This window comes from Cololabis saira, chromosome 8 (genome assembly GCF_033807715.1).
Source record: "Cololabis saira isolate AMF1-May2022 chromosome 8, fColSai1.1, whole genome shotgun sequence".
NCBI classification, from domain to species: Eukaryota; Metazoa; Chordata; class Actinopteri; order Beloniformes; family Belonidae; genus Cololabis; species Cololabis saira.
The window spans coordinates 15,372,188-15,393,332 of NC_084594.1; the positions used below are offsets into that span (position 1 = coordinate 15,372,188).

Below are 21,145 nucleotides of genomic sequence, written 5' to 3' on the forward strand. Positions count from 1 at the left end.
AGGAAAGGGGAATGCAGAGAGCAGGGTTTAGCTCCACAAAAGGACTGGAGAGCCTAGTGAAAGTTGACACTTTAATTTTAATCAAAGAAAGAAAATGACTGAAATGGGCCCAAAAGCAATGATTGATGAGGTAAATTAAAGTATATAAATAAAGTAGTCTCAGGGTTGTTTTGTTTGTTTTTTGTGGGGGGCAGAAAACTCAGAAATCTGCAGTGCAATTAATGCAGTTTACTATAAGTACAGTAACTCACCCATGTAACACTGGTCAGCTTTTTTTAAGCACCATAACCCCGAAGATCACTTTTGTAACAGGAAGCACTGATTATGGACTTTTGCCTGCATTTTATACCTACATATTAAACTGCACAGAATTATTCTGAGCGTTGATTTAAACATTCCCTAAGTACTGAAAAAAACAGAAATATATCATTTCTACATTGTGCCAATGTCACCACGCAAAAGATATTACGATTGCTTATTGTGCCAATATGTGTGACATTGAAAACGTATTTAAAATTATTTAGTCCAAACTGCATGCTCCATAGCTCTGGGATGAATCATACTTCCATCTCCACTTCAAGTCATGACAGTGGCAGTGGAAAAGGAGCAATGTGACCCAAAGAAACATTACATGCCCATTTGCAGGGGATTTACTTCACAAGAAGAGGCAGGCGGATTTCAACATTACCCATCCTGGTCATTTAATATCAGCATGCAGCGCTGTTTTGTGAGTGACTTTTCTTCCCGTCTCCCATTTAATTATTACTGATGAAAATGCCTTCAAAAATCCCAGGCCCCCTGAAGCTTCAATCCCCTCCAGAGTGACACCTTCGTGTTTCAAAAGGTTTATCCTTCTGCAAGGAAATTTGTCTTTTATGCAAAAAGTTTAAAAAAAATATATATATATTTTTTTTTTTAATTGAACTGCAATGGAAAGAAATTAAATATATGATTAAAAGCGAATCCCTTGGCTAATAGTTGGACACTTATAATGACAGCTATACGTACATACTGCTTTTTTCTTTTGATAATAATAATTTGCTTATATTTGTATTAAATGCTCAAAATCAACACATTGACAAAACAGCCAAGGAGGGTGATACATCCCATGGTTTAAAAAAAAGTACCCAAACTAGTTTATTGTCTTTTTGTGTCACATACATATTTTTTCCGAACCTTGCATTGAGACTTTTTTTTTTTAAATAAACTTAAAGAAAAAGGCAAGTGTCAATCCACCATTACAAGATGCCTTGGCTATTGAGGAAAAAATGTTGCAGAGCATTTGAAGCCTATTCATTAAACTTAATTGTTGACCATGGGGGTACTGTTTGAGTCATAGCCCATTTGTAGCAGGGAATAAGAAGAATGGTTGGTGCTATTTGATGCCAAGGTACATAGTCTATTATGGATATTTTGTAAAAAGCTGTACAGCTTTTATTAGGGTTAATTCACTGTTTTCTCATAAATCTTTAATATACTGGCTACAAAAGTTAACTGAGGTTGCAGTAACTGTAACTGATCTCCTGGCTTCATCAATAAAACAGTGCAGGCTATGCATGTTACTGTGTGTCACATATACATCATCTGAACGCAGGGGCGGCGGGTAATGAAGGCTAGGGAAGGCTAAGCCTCCCCAAATACAATGCCAGGTATTTTGCAAAAATGATATAATATGTGCGCAACATTAATAAAAAGCTGCAATATTGAAGGTGTGTTGCTGCTTCAGCTCCCCTAGTGACAATGCGGTAATAATTCAGCAAGGCTTTGGTTAAAAAAAAATGAAAAGTAGCCAGTCACACCCCCCTGGTCTGCGGACCGCTCAGGTGATCAGAACCGCAATGCATTATGTTGTTGTAAACATCCGCATTTTTGCCCGCCAATTACAAATGCACAGCCAGCAGCGCTCCTTTCAAAACACAACACAAAGCTCCAAGTCAAGACCAAGATGGATATATAAAAACATTGCCGAAGCTGCTGCCAACAGCTGCGCTACCAGTGACGGTGAGTCGGAGGAGAGCGACTGCACCGATGCACTGCCTGCAGCCGGTGTTAGACCCCCCCAGTGTCTAACACCTGATGGTGCAGCCGGCCATATGAGCAGCGATGACCCGGGAGGAGGAGGAGGAGACTGCACTGCCGGTAATCCTGCTGCACCGAGTGATTTAGGGGGAAAAGACAGTGGCCCCTCTCCGCCAATCCTGCCAGAATATCCCAAAACAATTTTTGGGAAACAAAAGCGTTCCTTTAACTCAGAAGTATTTAAAAAGTACAGCTTTGTAGAATACAGCAAAGACGCAGACGCTGTGTTTTGCTTCCCATGCAGGCATTTTCAGTGCAACAGAGGCTATAAGGATCTGGCTTTCGTGAGAAATGGTGTAAGGGATTGGACAAATGTTTTGAGCAAGTTACAGAAACACACTGACTGTGCTTCCCATCGGCAGTGTATGGTACTAGGCCTACTTATTTTATGTCATGATGAGTCGATTCAATTCATCCTGGTGACTGGCGCGGTGTCGCTGTACTGCAGATATTGGTCAAATGATGCTCAAATCATTGTTACGCAACTGTTTTGGGTGAAAAAAAACCTCCCTATATATAGCTTCACCAAATATTTCAGTCACCTGCCGCCTATGTCTGAACGGAACAAATCTAGCAGCAAAATGTCCGGACAAAATGAAAAGGTCGACCATTCTAAATGTGGACTGTATATTCCTTGCTAATGTTTGAGGTGTAATCTGTATTAAAATTAGTGCTGTCAAGGGATTCAAATTTTTTTTTTAATTATTAAAATCTGTAATTAATTAATCTAATTAATCTCTTTTTTTAACCCTAGAAATTGCTGAGAAAAGCCCTCAACTTTAGGGTTTTTCCTTTAAATTCATTACAGTATTGTGGCAGCTCAAAACATTGATATATAACCAAAAAAAGTGGCTTTATAAAGTTTTTTTTTATAACAGACTTCAACAGATTTTTTTTCTTCACATTTACACAAACTGCTTTTGGAGGAAATACAATAGAATATAAGAAAATATAACATGTTTTGGGAGGTATCATGAACAAGAGACATACACACAAACAATAAGGTAAACATAAATAAAATTAATAACAAAAACAGTAAGGCATTTTAAGGCAAATAGGATCAACATTTCAGAAAAAGATTAAAATAAAAGATACTTTGATATATCAGCTAATATTTTTTTATAAAGACAAAAAAACATTTGAAATCGTTTTTCTCCACTTCTCCACTCGAGTCTAGTTTGGAGAGCGTTGCTGTGGCAACATCGTTGCTACTAAAGTTAGTTGCAGCTGCGCTCGCGACCACGTGCTTTGCGTTTATGTAGCTAAACTTGAGCTGCTTTGGTGGTGGCAAAGTCCTTTCCGCAAACAACACATATCACTTTACCTTTATCAATGGTGCCGTTAGGCCGTTTTAGAAATGTAAATTCAACATTCACTGGACTGACAACTTTCACATGCTCCTCCATTTTCACTTCTCCGCTTACAATGGGAGCCTACCAGTGTTGCTAAACACGCCCAAACACAGGGACAGCCAATCAATGTCCAATTCAAGGTGTGACTCACCACCACACAAACGCAGATTTCACAATAAAGGCAACTCGCAAACAGAAAAAGTAAAGTTAGAGATCAAAAAATAGATTAAGCAATTAAAAAACATGCCTGGTATTAATCGATCGCAATGAATGTGCTAATTACACACCCCTAATTAAAACAGGCACTTTTTTAATTATAAAGTAGGATGGAAGACTTCTTTCACATGAAGGGTGCATTCACAAATACACAGCAAATATCTGTTTGGTTTGGTTTAAATAGATCAAAGTTAATTTGTACAGAAGGCCCGGTTTGTTTAGGGAGGTGTGAAGGGGCAATCAAACTCTCATGTGGGTCATGAAGCTAACTCTGGTCCACCTAAAAATAAAAAGGTACATCACCTAGCATTGTGGGTAAACGCTACCGAAACAAACACACGCGGCACAATAGCTAGGAGAAATGGTTCGGGGTCCAATGCGGATTGAGGTTGAGGTAAAAGCTCTAAAAGATGTTTGATGAGATTAAAATATGTCACACATGCTTGTAAGCACTCACAAGAGCAATCAAGCTTGCAAACTAATTAGCAGGGAAGTCACACTGCATTCACCAACAGATCAGCAAATTTTCCTGTTCATTTTTTTCCTTGGCTTCTCTTTCAGTAATACTGGATGGGAGAGGAATACATTATTCAGAAGGTTCGGTTTGTTTGACAAAGTGTAGTGTGAAAGAAAACTCTGACCAGCTGAATGTTGCAATCCCCAATAGAACCCAGTCCTTAAATGTACGGAGTGAACTGGTGTAGCAGGTGTGAAAGCAAACTAAAATATCAGTTTTAATTCATTTGAAGAACTATTTGCTCTTGTAGTATCCCATTCCATTAGCTAGAACCATCCCAGTTGTCTATTCCAGGTGGGAACTGTGTATTACTTTACTGTACTATGTCATGCAGCAACAATGAGGTACTTGCTCACAGAGCTGCAGTGGGCGTCATGACAGAGGAACTAAAGGGGCTCAAGAAAGAAATAACAGAAGAGAAATCAAGACAGTGACCATACAAAAGACTAAACAAAAGTACATTTTAGGCAGCGCTGTAAAAGTCATTTAATATCAACGCCTACTGCCGAGGAAAAATTTACAAAAGCTCCTTCAAGCCAAGGCAAGTTTATTTGTATAGCACATTTCAACAAGGTTGTTCAAAGTGCTTTACAGAGACATTAAAACATCACATAGTAGAAATATTAGCAGGATTTAAAATGTAAGCAAAAAAGAAAGCAATAAGAACAATAGATGTATTCAGAACAAATCAGTAGTTAAAATATGATCAAGTTTTGAAACTCAAGCTTCAAAGTACCAGTGCATATTTGGAGCTTTATTCAAATGCAGCTGAAAATAGATGTGTTTGCTACCTGTACCTAAATACACCGAGTGTTTCAGCTGATCTGACGCTTTCTGGGAGTTTGTACCAGACATATGGAGCATAGAAGCTGAATACAGCTTCTCCATGTTTGGTTCTGACTCTAGGAACTGAAAAAAACAGGATCCAGGTGACCTGAGGGGTCTGGCAGGTTCATACTGGGTCAGGAGATTACTGATGTAGTCCTAGACCATTCAGAGTTTTATAGGCCAGCATCAGAACTTTAAAGTCTATCTAGCTCTTAGTAATATTTCTATCTTTTCTAAAGCCTCAGGGCTATCCTTAAATTTAAAAAAATGTGAATTATGTGCACAGATCCCTATATTGCTTCAATTAAACTATAATTTGAAGTAAAATACCTTGCAATGTTGATATCCAAAAATATTATCAGAAGAGAGGATGTTAACATAGCTAATCGTTTAACACATATGAAAAGATCTCTAAATTGTTGGCTAACTAGAGATCCTCCAATTTTTGGAGTAATTTTATCAAAGGTGGAAGGCATCCCTAAATTAATTTATTCATGTCACTCACTGTACGTCTTCAAATACTATAAAAACATTTCTATAATCTTTCATTTTTTGGGGAAAAACAAATCCCATTATATTAAAAGATCACAAGTATTTAAAGAATATAAGAACAGCGGTATTAAAGCTTAAAAATTTGATTTAATGGTTGGAACTTTTAAGATCAAAAGGCTGAAAACGTATTTGTCACAGCCCGAATCTAAGTGGTTTCATATTCTGAGATCTTGGTTTGAACAAATAGGAGGGCTCGAATTTCTTCTAAAATGTGATTTTGAGTTAAACAAGATTCCCATTAAGCTTTCTAATTTTCACAAGCAAATTCTCCAAGACTGGAAGATGATATTCACTCATAATTTCTCCCCACACGGATGGGTATTATGGAATACTAGAGCAACCATAGTAAATAGAAAAATCAATATTTAAAAGAGATTGGTATGGTATTCTGATGGGGGACTTTTAGACTGCAGGGCTTGGTTAGGAAAATATCATAATTTGTACTCAGAGGGAGTATATAAAGATTCGTAAAGCAATTCCTGTACCACTGCTTAAATGAATCCAGAATACCTTGTTATATAAGTCTTAAAGTGGTACTACCAAAATTTATGATTGAGTGTAACTTAAATGATAATAAATGTAATATCAAAGTGGTTATGCTGCTTTTAAATCGATACTATTTTATGATCACAAGAGAGGAATTGAGAAAGTAACGATGTCTATGCTGGAAAAAGCTCACTCTAAATATATTAAATGGCCCATTTCCCCAAAGATTAAAGAAACTCACTTTAAAATCCTATATCAGGGGTGTCCAAAGTCGGTCCTCGAGGGCCGGTGTCCTGCATGTTCTAGATGTGTCCCTTTTTTATCAAACCTCGATACAAGGAGCTTGGTCATCAACAGAACTATCCAGACTTTGATGACAAAGTGGTGACGACCGTTAATTAGAATCAGGTGTGTTGATGCAGGGAAACAACTAAAACATGCAGGACTGCAGCCCTCAAGGACCGACTTTGGACACCCCTGTCCTATATAAAGTCTACCCGGTTGCAGAATTCCTTAACAATTATTTAAGTTTGAAGTTGATTAGCGTACCTTCTGTAATGCAGCAGATGAAACATATGTACCCCAGTTTTTTCTTTTTTTTTTTATACATGTACAATACTTATTTTTATTATTCCTTCGTGGCCTTTTTGACAACATTTCAATATGTGTCATAGGTATTCTGTTATCCTTATGAGTAGTTGTTTTAATGCTTTTCTGTTATGTTCAATTGAAAAAAAAAATGAATAGTAGGGGAGGTAACCTAAGTTACAACACAACATCGCTCATAAACACAAGCACACATACGCACGCACTCGGAGAGAATAACCACCACCGTTCAAGGGGCCTATTTGGGGCTAAATATGTTTTTCTTTATTTAATTTGATTATTTGTTTGTTTGTTTAGAGCAGAACACGACTATGACCACTGAAGGGGCCCCTTTGGTTTAGTTATTTCTTTATTTATATATATTTTTTGTTATTATTATAAATATCTAACACAGATTATTTAATATAACATGAATATTGTGAAGAGACAATGGTCACTACATTTTTTTTCCTTTGTTATAGAATAAATAAAACTGTATCAAGTGTATTCTCTCGTAAGGAGTTGGTTTGATGGGACACTGAGGGAGACATTCCTCCGCGGGTGCGCTGGGCGCGCCCCCGCCTCCAAAATAAAATCTCACTCCAAGCAAATTTCAAAACTTGAGAGCCCTGAAATAGAAAAGTAATTATTTTGCATATAAAAAATGAAGAGTTACACTTACATAAGTTGCATTCAGTGTTTCCCAATGCGCTGTTTTAATCCATTAATTTGTTTGGGGAAAAACTAGTAAAAATCCGTCTCGTGCACGAAAATTGCATAATTCTTTCCACGGGTTGTTTGTACATCTGTTTTGTATTCAGGGCGCGCTGTCTCACGTTCACATTTACGTCATCACGTTGTGAACGTGAGCCTTCACGTTTTTTTCTGTTGTCTTTACTCCTGTTATTTTTTTTTTTTCAAACTTTATTGAAAAACTGCAGGCATACAGACATTCACTTTGTATGTAAAATAAAATCTTTCTCAGTGTAAATATTTGCAATTGAATATTACAAATATAAAAACATAAGAACCCCCACACAAGGCAGTAAAATATATAACTGAAGACAGATTGGGCCAAATACGCATCATTATTACATTTTTGTACTAAACACTTCTAACATTGTATTACTTCCTCTATATGCAGTGTGATGATGATGATGATGATGATGATGATGATGATGATGATGATGATGATGATGATGATGGTGATGATGATGATGATGATTGACTGATTGATTGATTGATTAAATCTTTATTTCGAGCATGTTAATTATAAATAAAAAAAAACAATTACACAAAATATCAGAAAAAGACTACAAATAAACAGTCATTAAACAAAATCAAAGGGAAATAAACCTTCATGATGATAAGGAAGAGGAACTAGAGGTCTTCATCCTACCACTCAGGTGGGCAGAGGGAGAGAGAGAGGCAGAGGCAGAGAAAAGTTACAGCTTCCAGCAAACCAGCACTCCAGGACAGAGACACGGAGGTGACCAACATGTTCTGCCCAAAGAAGGCCAGGTGTGCAGCCACCTCTTCCAGACTTTGTGGACCATCTCATCTGAACTGTTTAGGATGTTCTGTGAGGATCTGATCAACATATCGCGTGCCAACACAAATGAAAATGCAGTAAAAAATATTGCTGCAGCAAAGAACTGAAATGGACTGTCACACCCCGTAACCCTGCACAGGATAAAACAGGCATCGAAAATGGATGGATGATATCACAGATGCTGATGTTCTATTCTATTTTTTGTATTTTTCATGTGCCACATCATTGCAGTGTGCAGAGACCAATTCCTCCCCTTCACTTGGTGGACACCAAAGCCAGAACTGAAAGATCTAATGATCGACTTTGCTGTTGTGATTTTAAATTGTTAATATTTGGATGGTCATATTGTGTTTTGCCAAATTGTACCTTTATTTATTTATCTATCTATTTATTCCTGCCTGCATATTCATTTAGGTAGAAAAATATGATTTAATTTGTGTTCATTTGTTCTAAACTTTCAAGACACTAAAAACAGGTGTATTTATTTTGTTATGTTGTGCTTTTTATGAATGAACATGATTTTACATAAATATTTGTATGCTCAAAAGTATTTGGCACACTAATAGTTATTAACACAGCAATAGTTAATAGTTTTAGTTAATAGTTTTGTTAGTTTTATTTGGGCAAATTGTGCATAGCCTAATGCCCATACTTTTGTCATTTTAATTTACTGTTTAAATAAATTAGTGTATCTCAAAAACTAAATTGTGAATAAACTCAAAATAAATGTCCTTTGGTATGAAAGGATTTTCAGCAACATTTTTTACATTGACAATTTTGAAGGCTATCACTGTGGGATTTCTGTATTTACAAAATTATGTGTAAAGGTTTTAATTTGTTTGCACTTTTTAGTAGTTTAAATATTTAGTATTGAAACATTCCTTACAGATTATTGAAGTTTAGCTTTAATGGATTGTATTGATGTATAGCAAATGAAAATACTCCAAAAAAATGGCACTACAACATATGCTCAGGCAGACTTGTTTTATGAAAGGTCATAAAGGGTTAAATAAGTGGCGGTGAAGTAGTGTATTTCAGCAAGTGGCCCCTATAAGGGATACGATTCCTCTTGAATAAAAAACACCAATTGGCTAAAACAAAAAGAAAAGTAAGTCCAAATAATAAAATCCATCATCAATGGTTTCAGAGAAGTTCCTTCCTATTCTTGGCACAAAAACAAGCCCAACACCAAGTGGGCAGTCATACCACCAATTTACATACAGGGTCAATCCTCATTCTGGTAAATTAACCTTTAAACATGAAGAAGCTGTCTGACACTGACGGAGGTCCTCGCAGGGAGGGGAAGCGGCATTTTTCACTTATACTATAGTTTTACATTACTCATAGAGCTGCGTAATTCATTGAAACAGACATATAGAATCTATAACTGACGTAATCTTGCCTCTGATAATTATTTTAATTATATCAATCAACTGTTTGAAATATTCAATAAATGACCATGAATAGTTAATCTGTTGGTGTTTCCCTCCACATAATCAAAGATATGCATTCTTTCATGACAAAATATCCCAGTTTTAAAAGTTGAGCATATTTGTAGCAAAAACATGCTAATTAAAGCAAAATGGGGAAGCAAACGAAGACAAAACTCTGCAGAAAAGTGTACCACAGTAGGTCCAGTGCTTCGTCGTGGATTTTTTAAGCATGTTTGAGCTGCAGAAGTCCAGTGGGATTTGTAGTGGAGGTAGAAAATTATTCAACCTGGGAGGTGTGTTTACATCAATCCGCTTAGATAGGAAAACAAAGAGGAAATTGGCAACATAACAGAATTTTAAACACCTTTACTATCACTCACTAACTCCCACTCACTGTATACTCCACATGTTCTATTATCACTTAATTGTGAAAAATTGAGGTGCCAAAGCCTAGGACTTCTACTCACTTTTCCCCAGATCTAGCAAAGTAATCTTGTAAATCTAACTCTGCAAGGAAAGTCGTGTGACCTAGAGACCGAGATAGAACAAAGCAGTGTCGCACCCTGCATAATTGACAGGACAAACATGATTAAATGTGCTCTTGTACCAACAAAACTTCCAATGCTTTAAAGGTGCATTTGGCTGTATTCTGAAAATATAGGACGCTTTCTTGAGGAAAAAAACATCCCGGGGAATTGATACAGTGGAGAGTTCAAACTGACACTTATTGAATTGACTCGTTTAAGTTTAGTGGTGTAAAAGATGTTCTTATGTTGGGTTCAGTAAACATGGAGGAGGTTTTTTCATCATCTGCCAGAACATTACCATGGTGTGTAAAGGGGACTCTGAACATCACAAGGCTTTATACTGACTAACGGTATATGTATACATATATATATATATATATATATATATATATATATATATATATATATATATATATATATATATATATATATATAATCTTGAATTTAGAATTCAAAATCCTAATTAAAAATATGAGCAAAATCTGAACTTCTGTGTTTGCTGAACAGGTTGAACAGTGCTGCAGTAAAGCGCATCATTTGGACCTTTCCGATTCCTGAATCAGCAAGTGGCAGGAATTTTGCAACTACGGGAAACACAGAGAAGGGGTGCAATTATTTTGAGCATGTGTAGCACGTGTCGACATCCTTCCCGAGTGTCACATAGTCTTGTCCCAGGGGAGATACAGGTCGTGGCGTGACAAAGAGCTTTCTGTGATCACAGACATCTTTGAGCGTGCCAGAAAAAAAACACAGCCACACAAGCCTTGAGCACCAGTTCATCAAGGCTGGGGAACAGCCATCCACTGCAAGAAGAACAGGAGCCAACATCCTTCAGGAACCGCAGGGGTAGGAGATAAGAGCTGACCTGTGAAGGAACCTGAATTTTTCCCTAATCGTCCAGAATACTTTAAGGCCTGGCATCATCATCTGGTCAGAGCAGCCAAAAAAGGTTATCCTTTTGGAGCTGACTGTTCCATGGGAAGAATGCTATGATGACGCCCATGAGGAGAAGAGTCAAAAATACCTGGGCCTCGTCATGGAGTGCAGAGAGAAAGGGTGCTACCTGTGTAGGGGGTTCCGAGCACAGTGTGGATCACAACACTTATATCTGGACAGTTTCTTTAGGGCAACTAAAACTGAACTGGCCTATAAAATGTTAATTATTTGTCTAATCATGAGCTGTGACTGAGAGGGTCTACTTCTTGTCATAAATGATCTAGCTAGCTACTACTTCTACTTGTTATTCTCAGCCTGAGCTAAAAAAAAACATGACAGGATGAAAACTGAATGGCGACAGGCCGGTGGACATCAGACTCACGCAGACCCGCTGACAGCGAGCTTCCAGCTATCTTTCAGACAGGTGAAACTCATCGATCGTGTCCCCTTTTGTCAGCTATCTGCTGCCATGAGTAGCAGAGCTTTTATGTTACGTTTGTACAACGTGTGTCTCTGTGAAGACAACTGAGCTGCACCCTCCCTTGATGGCTGGAATGCAACCACCACAATTAAAATGAAAGTGTGCACCCGGGTGTTTTGTTACCATGAATGCTGATAGCAATAAAAAAAAATAAAAAATACCCACAATTACTGAAAATTAATTTGAAGTGGGACTGAATGCCTATTGAGCACTTTCCCAATGGCCTCAAAAGCAAGAATTTAACTTTTAAGCTCTCTAAACTCTAAACACTGACATTGCACACTTTTATCATTTGACTACACCAACAGCGCGCATTAGAATGAAGTAAATATTGTGTTTTGTGATTTCATCTCCATTAGCTCATCCTCTGTTGTGTGTTTAGCACAATTTACATCTTATCACTGAATATCTTTTTTTAAGCACTTGAGTATTTTTTGTGGCATATTTAATCTAACTCAATTTAGTTCATCATTTACAAATCTTTTCTAACAGAAACATTTCCCAAAACAGCTTAGTCTTCCACAGGTTCAAGAGTGTTGCTTGCTTATTTTAATACAAGGTTCTAAAGTATATCAACAAATGTTTAAGAACCACAATTCTAGGTTAGCTTCAAAAAAACAAAAAATACAGTCCCAACCGCAAATTGTAAATGAAGCAGCAGCTTTGTCATCTGTTGTTACCACAAGAAAAGACAACTTGTCATCCACCTCATTGCCTTTGAATCCGAAACACGGCCAAGCTATCACTCGATACGAGCAGTCTGTCTGTCTGTCTGTCTTTTTGTGTCTTTCCTACAAATACCTGTGGGCATAAACAATCTACGGTTCCAGATAATGAGCGGTGCTGCTTGCATGCAGCCTGCTCAAGTACCATGCTGCAGGCCCAGAAGACCAGGCCCATAGAAACCTGCACCTTCAGGTTGATATCAATCAAACCTGTCTGTATATGGCACCATAGAGAAGCTTCAACAGCAGCAGGAGCTTGAAATGTTGCTCAAATTGGGAGAGAAGGCTCGCCAATAATATCATACAGGACGCCGGTCGTTCCATCTTGCTGTGTTTTTGTGCATACCTTCAACTTTACGAACATTCTTATATTATCCGTCTGTATGTGTGCTAAAATTACATGCATGAAAATGTAATTTACAAAATTCACTGAATTTGTACTGAAATTGAAGCATTGGTCTTTTATTCCTCTACATGGCAATGATGAATCAAATATAGCCTTTAAAGACGTATATGCCAAACGCTGAACGTCCCCCCATTTGATGCTTTTGCAGGTTTTGGTGTTTGGTCAGATGAAGTACAAATCAATAACACTATGTCACAATTCAGGGAGGTCACCTGTGGCGTACCCCAGGGATCTGTGATTGGTCCAAAACTTTTTTTACTTTATATAAATGATATTTGTAATGTTACTGAATTGTTAAAATTTATTATTTTTGCAGATGATACAAATATGTACTGTTCTGGGAAAAATTTAAAGGAACTTCTGTCCTCAATTGAAAGGGAATTAAACATTCTTAAAACTTGGTTTGACGTTAATAAGTTATCACTTAACATTAAAAAAACAAAATGTATGGTTTTTGGAAACCGAAAAGAAATTTATGGGGATATTACATTAAAAATATGTGATTCTGAAATTGAAAGAGTATCTGATATAAAATTCTTAGGGGTTGTTATTGATTGTAAATTAACATGGAAACAACATATTAGATACATAAAGGGAAAGATTTCAAAGTCAATAGCAATCCTGTATAAGTCTAGAAATATATTAAATCATAAAGCACTACATTTAATTTATTGTTCATTAATATTACCTTATATATCATATTGTGTGGGAATTTGGGGCTCGACGTATAAGACAACAGTAAATGCTATAGTGCTATTACAAAAACGAGCCATACGTATTATTAATAGGGTAGGATATTATGAACATACAAATCAATTATTTATAAAATCCCATATTATGAAATTTTATGATTTGGTTTATTATAAAATAATGCAAATAATGTATAAAGTTAGATTAAAGTTACTCCCTGTCTGTGTACAACGTTTTTTCTCAGTATATGAGTCAAATTATAATTTGCGTTTTGTTTGTAAATTTGTAATACAAAAAGCTAGAAAAGAGACTAAAAGGAGATGTATATCTGTTGTGGGAGTTAAATTCTGGAATGAAGCTAATATAGATTTACGAATGTGCAGCTCATTTTCAGTTTATAAAAAAAAGATTTGTAGAGCAATCTTTCAAAGTTACAAAGGTTAACATTTGTTTTTGTTTGCTGCTGTTCTTTGATGTTTATGTGTATACATATATGGGTGTGTATATGTGTGTGTGTATATATGTGTATGTATGTATGTGTGTATGTATATGTATGTATGTATATGTGCATATGTATATATGTATATGTGTATATGTATGTATATGTTGTGTATGGGTATGTTTTTTTTATATTTTGTATATTATTATGTGTATATAGAAGTATATATATATATATATATATATATATATATATATATATATATATATATATGAAAGCATATAAAAGGATATGTATGAAGGATATATATAAACCTTATTGGTCCTCCTTTTCTGTTTTTTCTGGATTAGTTTTGCTATTGTTTGTTGGTATGTAGGACAGGCATTAATATAAGCACTATGCTTCTGCCTGTGCCTTTTCAGTCACTATTTTATTTTGATAATGTTTGTATTCAATGTTTGTTTGGTGAAGTGACTGAATAAAGAATTTCAATCAATCAAAGTAAGTTGTACAATAATGTATTTAAACATGGCACTGGATTACCTTTACCACAGAAAACTGAATGAGTTCAATAAAATTAATCATTGTCATCTAAGTTATATCATTATGAAACGTGAGTCATGCAAGGTTTGCTTGTTTGTGTCAATCAACTGATTCTTCATGGAAATTAAAAACTGAGGAGGTAAATCACATCCAGAACAAGCTTTAAATTTCAAGAACTAGAGAAAATATTTTATTCTCCAACTCTCCAGCAAATAGACCTATTAAACCCTTTCTAAATCAGCCTCATGAATACATAACTGGACAAATTAATTACAATTATATTCAGTTTAGCCCATTTGTAAACAATGCCACAGGTTTTAACAGCAAATCATTGGATTACCATAATCTTCCAAAATATCTATGATGGCCTAATCAGTCAATCAAATAATTCGATAGAAAGCTGTATTCATTTACACAGATAGTTCAGTCTGGTATGACGTATAAGTAAAAGCAGGGTCAAACTGGAAAGAAGAAATGAAAATGAATGATCTCAGTTTCTTTAAGCTGACATCTGATGTGTTTTGTTACTGATGGCTGTAAAGAGGAGTTTGAGCTGGGAGCCTGAATATTTAAAATCCGCGGCACATTAATTAGAGAAACAGAATAATACAGTGGACAGCTGTGATTTATTTAGAACCCTCAGATACGTGGTAAATCGTGCTAAGACATGATATTATGCAGTCGCTGAGTGTGGCCGTTTCTCTCCCTTCAGTGCGAACCCTCAGGAAAAGACAGTGCAATTTATCTCTTGAAATATCAACTTTATGACAAGTACACTGCAGACCCACTTCTTTTTTTGTACCAGCTACTTAAAATTTTGGGGCATGCATACGGAGGCTTATTTACAGAGGACCAGAGCCGTGTTGTTTTGAAGAAGAAACTGATTTGAAAGTCTAAGTCAGAAACAGGTAGGGAAGAAGAAATGGGCCATCCCTAAATTTTTTGTTTACTCCCAATGGATGCTTTCTGGTGCAGGCTAATGGAGGGCTAAGATCACTGAGCTGCATCTAGCAAGAGATAAATGGACTGAAATGTGAGAACAGGCCTTGATTTTCCTACCCTGGAGGAGACGAGAGAGAAAGCTCATGCTGCTTAAAGAGGATGAAGATGCTGGGGGGGGGGGGGCACACAACACCATCAGGGAGTCAGAAAAGCATATTAAAAATTGTTGACTTCCTTTTCACTGGCTGGCTGATTCAATGACGATCATCTTTCTATAACTAGGGAATACGCACCCTCGCAATCCTCACTTCTCCCTCCTGATCTTCTCAGAGTCGTATGCTTATACATTAGGAGGGAAGAAAAGGCACCTCCTCTTCTCTGAATTCATAACCGTTACCACCTTTCCTCCCAGTGAAGCTTTCAATTCCTACCTATAACACGTACACACCTTAGGGCCTGGATTGAATATGATTCAGAGGGTGGGTTTGAATCTTGAATCTACAGGTTAAAACATATCTCGGTCCCCTCAAAGCCCCTGGCGTAGAAGATTTCTCTCTCTCAATATGTGAGCTTGGTTAATGGTCCAGTGAAACGGCAGCAGGCATGAAGTCAACCATCTCCAGCCTCCTGTTGACTCTAGAGTCGCTTGGTAATGATGCCTAACGTACTTCATCTTGTGGGTCAAATACAATCCATTTCAAGCGTGTATTTTGGAACACAAAATATTAGATTATAGCATTTACAGAGCTTGAATGAAAGGACAGACTATGGTACAAGCAGTGGCTGTCTAGCATAGCCTTCGCAAGTGTTTGAGTGTGAAGGGAGAGGCAGAAAGGGGGCACAATCAATACAGAGGGCTGCTACTTCTCAGACATATTGATTGATTTACTGTATCTGTTGAACTGGACCTGCCTGCCTGTCAGGATTAAGGAATTATGCCTTATCAAACCTGCACCCCTAACAAACATATTTCCAACGGAATCACTTGAAGCTGCAAAACATTTGTAAAAGTGGTGCATGCGAGAAAGAATGAGTGATTCCGAGGCATACTGTGCCTATTAGATTTTTCAAGACAATGGCTGTTTGTTGGGGGAGGAGCATCAGAGCCAGAGACTCCCACAGACTGGACAAGATCATCAGGAGGGCTGGCTCTGTCATACCCCTTTTACACCAAGCTGGTTCCAGGGCTGGTGCTAGTGCTGGTGCTAGAGCCGGTTCGCGGTTGGTTCTAAGTAAGAACCGTTTGCTTTTACACAGCTGGTGCTAGCCTGCAGCTGGCCAGAGAGCCACGTCATCACGTCACCACCCTTGTTAGGGCTGGGCGATATATCGAGATTTTAATATATATCGATATATTTTCAAACGCGATATGGTACGAGACAATATCGTTTATATCGATTTAAAAAAAAAATAAAAATGTTTTTTTTTTATTTTGATATAGCTTATTTTGTGACAAATTGACTTGAATGTTTTATTTGAGATTTGCACAAATGTTTTGTTAATTGCACAACTGTCAACCTCAGTGGAAAAGTCTGCCTGTTACTGTCTACATTGTATTAATTGCACAGTGTATTTTAATTTAATTGTTATGCAGGAAAGAGATATTTGTTTTATTTTATTCAAGAAGCATTTTTATTCTATATATGCAGGCAGTTTATTTTTATTTCATTTGTTTTATACATTTTGATATTGTGCAGATCTCTGTTAATAAAGGAACCTGTGTGACATTTGGCACGAGGCTTTGTATTAAAACTGACTGTTTTTTTAAGGGTTTGCCTCAGAAAAAAATGAAGCTAACAGAGATGCTATGCTATAATGCTTTGGGGGAAACCCCAATTATGGCACAGAAAAAATATCGATATATATCGAGTATCGCCATTCAGCTAGAAAATATCGAGATATGACTTTTGGTCCATATCGCCCAGCCCTACCCCTCGTTTTCATCCCCACCCTGATCAGGAAGCTGAGAGCCAAACGCTGTTTTAATTTCAGCTGTAGTGCTGTTAATATGGCACTTTATTAAGTTTTAATATTTTTTCAGGTAAAGTAACCTTTAAGATCCCCAACCTGGGCTCAGTTTATCCAAATAACGCCTGTTAAGAAATTTGCTCTGAAAATTTCGGAATTTCTGGCTGACTGCCGGCTCCGGAGCTGATTTATGGTACCGCGTTAAATCGACGCAGACCTACGGCGTAGGGTACGGCGTACGGCGCCCGTCGCCGCGTAACCTACGCTGTAGGCTCTGCGTCGATCGTCACACCATATGAGGAAGCCGACAGTTAAAAGCTGTTTTAATTCCTGCTGTAGCGCTGTTAATATGGCACTTTATTAAGTTTTAATATTTTGCCCCGGGGCACAGCACCTCCTCTCCTCTCCTCTCCTCAGGAGCTCCTCTCCTCCTACGTAACCTACGCCGTAGGCTCTGCGTTGGTGTAACGCGGAACCAGAACCGCGGGCTGAGATTTAATTTTTATTAAATAAATGGATCGAGCGTTGAAGACGGCGGTTAAGTTAGCAGACTCTTTTATTATGACATCCATTTATTTAATAAAAAATCCCGGCCCGTGGGGACGGGCTGGTAGCGGGCTCGGACGCGAGGCTGCGTTCCATCGACGTTACTGTTGATGGATTGTACCGTAGACCACTGCTGCTTCTGTTTTACATCCATTATTAAATAAATTGATGTAATAATAAAAGAGTCTGCTAACTTAACAGCCGTCTTCAACGCTCCGTTGTTTAAAAACGGCGCTCTTCCGTGTTTATTCGGCTTTGGTTGTTCAGTAACACCGTCCCCAGCCTTCCTAGAAATTTACTTGAGTAAAAGTAAAAATATTTGTCTTGGAAATGTATTCAAGTAAGAGTAATAAGTACCAAAGAAATCTAATACTCAAGTAAAGTACAAATCCTCTGGATATGTACTTAAGTACAGTACTCAAGTACATATCCAGAGGATTTGTACTTTACTTGAGTATTAGATTTCTTTGGTACTTATTACTCTTACTTGAATACATTTCCAAGACAAATATTTTTACTTTTACTCAAGTAAATATGAGTACTTACCACGTAAATAATATGTACTTAAGTACAGTACTCAAGTGGCAGCACGGTGGCTTAGTGGTTAGCACTGTTGCCTCACAGCAAGAAGGTTCCCGGTTCGACTCCCAGGCCCGGCAGGGGCCTTTCTGTGTGGAGTTTGCATGTTCTCCCCGTGCTTGCGTGGGTTTTCTCCGGGTACTCCGGCTTCCTCCCACAGTCCAAAAACATGCATATTAGGTTAATTGGTGATTCTAAATTGCCCGTAGGTGTGAGCGTGAGTGTGATTGTGAGCATGGTTTGTGTGTTTATATGTGGCCCTGTGATGGACTGGTGACCTGTCCAGGGTGTAACTCCTGCCTCTCACCTAAAATGAGCTGGGATAGGCTCCAGCAGACCCCCGTGACCCCGGATAAAGCGGGTATAGATAATTAATGAATGAATACAGTACTCAAGTAAATTTACTCCGTTACTGTAAAACCAAAGAACTGGTGCTAAGTCTGGCTCTAGCCCAGAACCAGCCCTGGAACCAGCTTGGTGTAAAAGGGGTATGATTGGTCTCAGGCTGACCTTTGAGACTGTGGTGAAGAGGAGGACACGGAAGAAACTTTCCTCCATCATGGACGATCCACCCCATCCACCCCACCCAGGACAGACAGCGGAGCTCCTTCTCTAACAAACTAGTACAGTTTCGCTGTCGAACAGACAGATACAGGAAATCTTTCCTGCCACATGCCATCACGCTGTAGAATAACTCTCAATAATAGTTATTATTGGTTAAAGCACACAGCCAACTTACTTGCACAAGGCAACATTTGCACATTTCACATAATTTCTGCTGCACACTTATGATTATGTATGTATAGGATATCAATATGTACAGATGTTTTTAGATGTTACTTTTCTACTTATATCTATATCTAGGTTTTATGTTGAGCTGTTGCTTTCTTTTTGTTTCTGTAGGTTATGCTGCTGCTGCACAAAAATATCCCGGTCCTTGGATCAGTAAAATACATTTTTATCCTTATCTTTACCTTTAATAATGTGGTTTAGTCACACACACATCACGTCCCTGTGTGACAGCTGCAGTTAAGGTAATCTAACTTTAAAAATGTTTATTGGACCTGAATCCTTTCACGTCTAATACATTGTTGGATAAAGTGAAAAAAAGAATTCACGAGAGAGTAAAATATGATGACAACTAGATAAAACTGTACAAACAATTTTAATCTACTTCAACTAACACAATATGTATGATCCCCTGGACTACTGGGAATAAATCCCAACTATGAAGACCTCTATTTATAATTTCTAGCAATTCCCGAGCTATAAGCTTCTCTATAACGGCATATCTAAGAGTAAACGGAAGAGCTTGATTATGTGAAAAATTCAAGTATGCTCTAATATTAATAGGAAACACTCTTGAAGCTTTGCGACGCAGCGCTTGGACTTGGAGATAACATGCTACATGCTGACAAAGATTCCCATATACTTCCAAAGTTCACAACAGGGCAGTCATTTCTGCAATACAGCATTAAATGAGAATGTCGAGAGCCTTGCAAAGCCAAAATATCTTAAAATGCAGCTTTAATCACTCTTTCAAAGCCTTGGCCTATTAAATTCAACGTAGATTCCTGCTGCTGGCCAGAAGGATGAACAAAATACCTCTTTGTAAACCTCGAGCTTAAGAAGTTTTATATGATATGGGGGCAGAAAGAAACAGAAATGAGATTTAATGTTCAATCAAAATAGAAGCAATTAAAATACATTCAGTATAAAGTCAAGACTTGCAAGTCCTGCAAGATTATCTTTTGTATCAAGATACTATTTAACAACAGCTGTGAAGTCTAGTCAATTCTTCAATTTGTTAATCTGCAAAAAATTGATCTCAACCAATGTGAGAACTGATTAATAATTTAGCCAATCTTTCATCCAGAATATCTTTTTTGACATTTTGTTAATTACTACTGGGACCAAAAGTTTTAGACATATAGTGTAGCAGAGAGTAAATGTCAGTTTGGCATCTAGGAATAGATTTTCTGACACCGTATAAATAGAGACGGACCAATTAATCAGTTAGCTGATTAGTTGCCATTTTGAGATAATCAGCATTGGCTGCAGATTACTTCATGAAGCCGGACAACAAATTAATTTCGACACGTCCGTAACGCAGGACGTTTCTTGTTCTTTCCCTGCAGAAGATGTTTTTGATTACCTGCGTCCATTAAGTTGATTGATGTAACTTTATGAATGCACAATGAATCGAACACAAAACAGATCCACATTGTTGTTTTTCATTTTATCTGATGAAAGAACTATACGTATTTATGGATCAAAAACATTTGTTTTAAGTACGGGAAAAACAACACCATCAACCGTAATCAATAGTTAATACAACAAATCCTTCAACATTCAAGTATCACATTTACTTGGACATCAGAATATATAAATACATAGGTCAATAAATGCAATGCCTGAGCTTTGTTGTTATTTAAGCTAAGCAGACAAACATTCTTCATTTGACAACTAAATTACAACATGATGGTTCACATAGGAAATAGTAGGAATAAGGAGGTTTTAAATATTTGTCGAGTACTTTAAGTGCTGGCAAAAACCTTTAATCCAGTTTGGACAGGTTTCTACAAATGGGACACTTGCACTCAAAGCTAAACTTCAGCTGAGGAGACATGTAGAAGCCCTGAATGCTTAAATACATGGAAAAATAACTTATAATGCATTTTTTCCCTTTGTTAGTGAGAGAGCAGAGACTTTGACAGGCATAAGAGATTTTAATGATGACAGAGATTGCTGACAGTGATAGAT

General features: G+C 37.3%; 1 protein-coding gene across 3 annotated transcripts in view; it reads right to left on the reverse strand.

Annotated features, from left to right (window-relative positions):
- Positions 1–21,145, reverse strand: part of LOC133448403 (metabotropic glutamate receptor 4-like) — a 211,737-nt gene that overhangs the window by 160,497 nt on the left and 30,095 nt on the right. The window contains exon 1 of one of the 3 annotated variants that reach the window (XM_061726888.1): positions 7,298–7,342. The exons of the other annotated variants lie outside the window; for them this stretch is intronic. The gene's annotated coding sequence lies outside the window, so the exon portion shown is untranslated. Of the gene's footprint in view, positions 1–7,297; positions 7,343–21,145 lie in introns of those variants that run through there. 3 annotated transcript variants of the gene reach the window in all.